The 6,893-nt window shown below is 35.8% G+C and overlaps 2 pseudogenes; both read right to left on the reverse strand.

The window, feature by feature from the left end:
• Positions 1-491: 491 nt before the first annotated feature.
• LOC149567775 (potassium channel KAT2-like) lies at positions 492-1,520 on the reverse strand (annotated as a pseudogene).
• A 250-nt stretch (positions 1,521-1,770) lies between these two features.
• LOC149567776 (potassium channel KAT2-like) lies at positions 1,771-4,742 on the reverse strand (annotated as a pseudogene).
• Positions 4,743-6,893: the final 2,151 nt, after the last annotated feature.

Here is a 6,893-nt window from a genome sequence, read left to right on the forward strand (position 1 = left end):
GGCTCCATTTTGAGGGGAATTTGATTTTCCTTTATCTATTGCGGCTGCACTCATGTCTTGTGAACTAGTCAAGGATCTTTTAGAAGTTGATTTAAATGCTGCCACAACCATTATTGGTTTGAGCACATGCCAACCTAATTGAAAAGAAACAACACATATAATATCAGCTTGCACGTAAAATTTGATAATTCTACGAAAAAGGCACTAGAGGATGTAAAAGGCACTAAAAGTGCAATATTGTAAGTTTTTTCTAATAGATCTATTTAAAGTTCTCCTGCATTGTAAATCTTTGTTTTTGTATAGTAACATCAAATTAGAAAGGTGAACATTACAGTTTTGGCAAACCCATAAGGTAGTATAGTATATACATTATAATCCTTTTATATTTTGGTAATTGCATATCAACTCCTGATCTTTTCTATAAGGTCAGAACAAGATGATTATCTGATCTTTTTAATCCTGCTAATTGAAATGTGTCTTATAAAATTTAATTAACAAAGATATAAAGGCTCATTGTCCCAAATTACATTGATATCATCGATCTCTGCACCATCTGGGTTCAGTACAATGGTTGCTCTGCATATGAATGTTTGTCTTGCTATCAAGTACACAAGACATATTGTTGAAAAGATAATATTTTGAAAAAGAATTTTGAATTTTCTCAAAATTAAATGAACACATCTAAGCAATCAAAATATAATGCCAAATTTCTAGAATCTACCTGCTATTTGCAATAGTTGCTCCAGTGATGAAGGCAAAACAATCAATTTTCCACGTAATATATCTAATTTCTAAGTGCTTGGATGAGATAAGTGTATTGTTACTCTTTTGGGTGGACTTACAACTGATTGAGGATGAAAAGAGTTGGAGATTGAATTATTTTTCAGATCCCTTATTGCAGAATTCATGCTCATCTCCCGTTCAAACATGCCAAACAATGAATGGTAAAAATCATCCAGTTTTTCAATATGCTTAGTTTGGAACGAATTAGTTACAATGCAAATGATTAGTATGGCTACTGATCAGGGGGACTATCATACTTTATGGAATTTAGTTTAGGTTTTGTACTCTAAGGCTACTATGTTCCTTAATAAGAATTTTATAGGAAGAAAGCTTTTACGAGGGGATTCAACCTGTTAATATGGTCTTTTCCAAAATATCAATTCATAAGATCAAAAACATTGGCCCATTGATAATAAGAGTAATAAATAATTTGACTAACCAGAGAAGCGAAGCCATTATAATCTTCATCTTTAGATTTGGATCCTCTTTTTAGAAGTTCTTCCATAAATTGAGCATTCCCTTTCGAAGCTGTATAGTGAAGGCCTATTGGAAATGGAGACTGTGCATCACTTTCTATATAAGCAACCTATATTTCGGATGGCAAATGCTCTAAATTTGTTCCTTTAAGCTACTTTAGATGCTGTTGAAAATGAGAGAATGTAAAAAATATATTCACCATCTTGTAAGAGAGGGTTTGTTATTGCTTCCCTCAATATGCCTAAAGAATGCAGCTTCATGTTTTAAAAAAATGTTTTCATTGAATAAACTAAATTGCAAAAAAGGAAAAAACCATATGTGCCAGAGCCTTAGATGTTTGGAGACCTCAAAAATGTTGTTGATAATAATCCTTCCATCTGAAATATTTAAATGTATCAGATTGATCAAAACATTCTTATTAAGTCTTAGAAGTTGAGAAAGCTTTCTTGTTCTGACTGTAAATGGCTATGGAATATTGAATAGAATTTTGATCTCTCAAACTATATCTCCTTATTCAACCGATTGAAGAACCTGGAGCCAATAAAGTGCATTAACTCATATAAGAAATGACACTAGATAATCAAATGAAAGAAGATTTCATTAAAACCTTGTTCTCATTGAAAAGAGCTTACAAGTTTTACCACAAATACTAGAACAAATGTGTAACCCTCTTCTAATTTTGGGTTCAATTACTTTGAGGAAAACTCTAGAACCTACACTCAAGATCTTAGAAGACAATGGACATTCATACAAATATCCACTAAATTCTTATTTGTGACCTAGTTTAAAACTTGCCTTTTTTGGAGTTGGACCATCCTCCATTAAAATTAAATCCTACAATGCAATATATGTCCTAGTTTAGAATTCAGATGCTTACCAAATAGTCTCAAAGCAAGAATCATGATAGATATGGAAAAGGAATGCAAGATTGCGAGAATGTAACTTACAGCTGCTCTAGAAACAACTATATATAGCTCAGATGGGATGTCATTTTGGAGAATTACATCTTCTCTAGGAGGACCGTACTCTACCACCATCTCTGTCACCTGTAAAGAGGAATGCACATAGAGATAAATGCTTACAACTTTACATAACTTCAATATGACTAGTACGCAAATACCCACAAGTGAAAAAGATACAAGAAATTGAGAATAGTAACGATATAAAATTCATTTCAAATCTCAGAAACAAAATAGGGGAAGAGATCTAGTAGCCACCATGGAGGAGGGTTTTGTGATAGATACTTCCTAATTGTCACTTTTAAATAGTTCCAAAAAATGATAACATATATATTAATTTGATAATACATGTACTAATAGTCGATCATACACGCACTAATAGTTGATCATTTTTTATCTTTCTTGGTTGCTGATTGGTCTAGTTGTGCCAAAAGTACTATTTTTTTGGTGAGGGGCTATTGGAATATGGACGAGTGTTTTAAAATGACACTTTTCAATGACTTCACACTCCATTGCATCTAAGAGATTCCAAACACAAAACCTTAGCTTTAAACTCTTGAATCACCTAGAAAGCTACATTGGAAAAATCGGCACAATTCAACTTACATCTTAGGAGATCTAAGTGCTCAAAATTAACCTGGATGGCTATTAGATCTATTCCCCTATAGAGAACAATTCAAATTAATTTGGTATAAGAGGTAATCATTAATCCATTTATGAGGCAAAGAAAATGATTGTTATTTGTAAACCTTACAATCCTATAATCTTACATATACTTTCATTCTCTTAACATTCTGATTAATAGATCATAGAATGTAATATGAAATGTTGATATAAAAAATTACACAAACTAAATTCTAAAACAATTAAATGATATAAACATAGATTGTGGAAATCTCTAAACCCACACTAACAAATTTTTAGCAAAACATGATTAATTTACCATCTGAGTAATGAAATCATATGAAACTCCATGAAAGATATAGACTTTTTGCATTTTTGAGTAAAAAAAATGTTGAGCTATGGCAAACTGAATTTCCTTGGGAAGGCCTACTATAGTTTTCTATTGCAAAGCTTCTGTTTTGAACTTGAGCCTCGTATGTCCAAGAATTTTTTCTTTTAGTGTATGTGGTAGTCTGTTTCTATCACAAATATCTGAGGCAACATTCACTGCATCTCTCTATACCCCATCTAACATAGCACTCCATCAGCAATTACATAGAAAACCAATATACTAGATTATTAATATGAATCCTAATTAATACTATTACTACATATACTTACAAAGTTAAATGTTCTTCTAGTGCCATGGACACCAAGATTGGTCATATTGCCTATCAAGTAGGCTTGTAACCCAAGATTGAAGAGCATGTATGCTATAGTGAAAACCATTTCTCCAGTGTTCTTACCACGGAGATCTCCATACCCAACAGTGCTTAAGGTTGTTATAGACCAATACATGGAGGAGACATATGCAGTCCAGAGGCTTTCCTTCTTGAAGTTTGGGTATGTATTACCAATCCAAGTGCTTTTGGGTTCAAGATACTGCTGTGCTAAAAGGTAGTAGAAACACCCACCACAATGGACAGCAAAAAGAGTCACCTGGACCATCATAATCCCTTATAATCATCCTTGTTTAAGATGCAATGGAATCAAGAAATCAAATATCAATCACAGAGATGTATTGACTCCTTACACAAATAAGCTTTATGCATCTTGTCCAGAAGTAATTCAAGTGCACATCTTTCTCTAACCTACATCTCAACAAAGAATTTTCCCAAGTTTTTTGCTGTGATCTTCAGGTGAACTTTTAGTTATTCAAAACCTTTCCAATTAATAGCTAATGCCTTAATAGACTTGAATTCTATTTCTAATTTAGGAGATTACTGCAGCAAATTTTGGATCTTAACAAGAAAAGATGGAACTAATTGCAAGATTCTTTTGAAAACAATTAGGCAGATTGATTACGTTCGAGCATGTAGTTACTTAATCCATGGTTAATAAAATAAATATTCAAAACATCCTTTTTCTAATGACGGTTCACTAGAGAGATCTAATTGTAATAATCATACACTTCAGAATTCAATTGTGTAAGATATATTATATTCTATGATATATTAAAGAAATAATATGAACAAATTGTTACGAACTATTTAAAAAATCTCTCATATTTTTAAGATACAATCGACTTAAACACTTGATCTCAAAAAAACACTGCAATTAAATCTCCAATTAAGTGCAATTCTATAGAAAGGGAAAGAATGTGCAACTATATATTTTATATTCTAACTATGAATATGAAGATAATGAAATACCTGGAAAATAGTGCACTAACCCTCCTCAAACGCCATAAACTTCACGATGAGGATTGAGTAGATAGGAAAGAGAGCCCACATTTTCTAGAAGAAGCTCAACCAAGGTGCAGAGTGCAGATTCACTTTCAAGACCAGCTTACATTTTCTTGTAGCCATAGTAGGGGGCAGATTTGCTTTGAAGATCAGCCCTACCCTCTACAAAATCCATGCAAAAATGTAGAGAAAACCTAAAATGAAACCAGGCGTGGGAAAGACCTAAAACAACAAATGTTTTCTTCCTTTGTGGATGTATAAGCCCTGTGTTGGTCAAAATTTTGACCAACACGGATCTTATATGTAAAAAAAAGAAATTTTTGTCTTTACATTTCAACCACCCTAAATTTATTTAGTTGATGGTCGAAAATTTTGGTCAAAAAATGAGGTTAAATGTAGTAGTGACCTATGACCCCTTTTGATGCATTTCATGACAACACATGTCCCTAAGGCCCCTAGTGACCCCTTTTGACGCATTCCTAATGGGTCCCTAGGGGTCCTAGGGCCCCAATGCATTTCATGATAACATAGGTCCATAAGGGCTCTAGGACCCCTAGGAATGCATTTGGTTGGTTATAATGCATCGAGAGGGGTCATAGGTTAACCTATGACCCCTCTCAATGAATTTCATGACAACGTATGTCCCTAGGGGCACTAGGAACCCTAGGGACACATTTAGTTGGTTCTAATGTGTCAAGAGGCATCATAGGTTAACCTATGACCCCTCTCGACGCAATTCATGACAACCTATGTCCCTAGGGGACCTAGGACCCCTAGGGACACATGTGGTTGGTTATAATGCATCGAGAGGGGTCATAGGTTAACCTATGACCCCTACCAATGCATTTCATGACAACCTATGTCCCTAGGTTGTCATATAATAAGATTTATAACATAGCTTAAGCTTGTTGAAATATATACATTGACAACATTTATAGGTTAACATATGAACCCTCCTGATGCATTAGAACCAACCAAATGTGTCCCTAGTGGCCCTAGGACCCCTAGGGACATAGTTTGTCATGAAATGTGTTGATAGGGGTCATAGGTTAAGTTATGACCCCTCTCAATGCATTATAACCAACCACATACATCCCTAGGGGTCCTAGGGCCCCTAGGGACATAGGTTGTCATGAATTGCATCAAGAGGGATCATAGGTTAACCTATGATGCCTCTCGATGCATTAGAACCAACCACATGTGTCCTTAGCAGTCCTAGGGCCCCTAGGGACATACGTTGTCATGAAATGCATCAAGAGGGGTCATAGGTTAACCTATGACCCCTCTCAATGCATTATAACCAACCAAATGCATCCTTAGGGGTCCTAGGGCCCTTAGGGACATACATTTTCATGAAATGCATCGATCAGGGTCATAGGTTAACCTATGATCCCTCTTGATGCATTGGAACCAACTAAATGCATCCCTAGGGGCCCTAGGACCCCTAGGGACATACGTTGTCATGAAATGTGTCGAGAGGGGTCATAGGTTAACCTATGATGCCTCTCGATGCATTAGAACCAATCACATGCATCCTTAGGGGTCCTAGGGCCTCTAGGGACATACGTTGTCATGAAATGCGTCAAGAGGGGTCATAAGTTAACCTATGACCCTGATCGATGCATTTCATGACAACCTATGTCCCTAGGGACACATTTGGTTGGTTCCAATGCATCAAGAGGGGTCATAGGTTAACCTAAGGTGCCTCTTGATGCATTATAACCAACCAAATGTGGACATACATTGTCATGAAATGCATCGATCGAGGTCATAGGTTAACCTATGACCCCTCTCGACGCATTTTAGAACCAACCAAATGGATCATAGGTCATAATAACAATAATAATAATAACAATAATATTATATGTTTTTGATAAGGTAAACAGGTTTTAAGGGGTCCTAAAACCCATAAGTTTAACAACAAGAAAGGCTGAAAATAAGCGAAAAAATGCCCAGCCAAAACATAAGCCTTACGGCTGAAAAAAAGCCCAAAGGCCCAGCCCGAAACAACTACCCACTAAAAGGCCAGAGAACCAACCAGAAAAATAGAGACCAGACAAAAAGCCAAAGCCAGGAGAAACAAAAACCAAAGGACAAAGACCCAATCTAGCAAACTACTTCTCCATCTCAAGCATGGTCTGGGCAGCTTTGGCGCACTCTTGTTGCTCTTCTGCCTTATGATCCTAGGCGTTCGTCAAATCCTGCTCCATAGTGCTATCCTTGGCTTTATCCACATCCAGCCTATCTTTGTCTCTGTTCTGTTTATCATCTTCCTCCATCTGGTTCCTGTCTTTGAGATTTTCCAAGAGAGAGAGGATGTTGTCGT

The sequence above is a fragment of the Cupressus sempervirens genome, chromosome 3 (assembly GCF_028749045.1).
Source record: "Cupressus sempervirens isolate cs-2001-9-10 chromosome 3, ASM2874904v1, whole genome shotgun sequence".
NCBI classification, from domain to species: domain Eukaryota; kingdom Viridiplantae; phylum Streptophyta; class Pinopsida; order Cupressales; family Cupressaceae; genus Cupressus; species Cupressus sempervirens.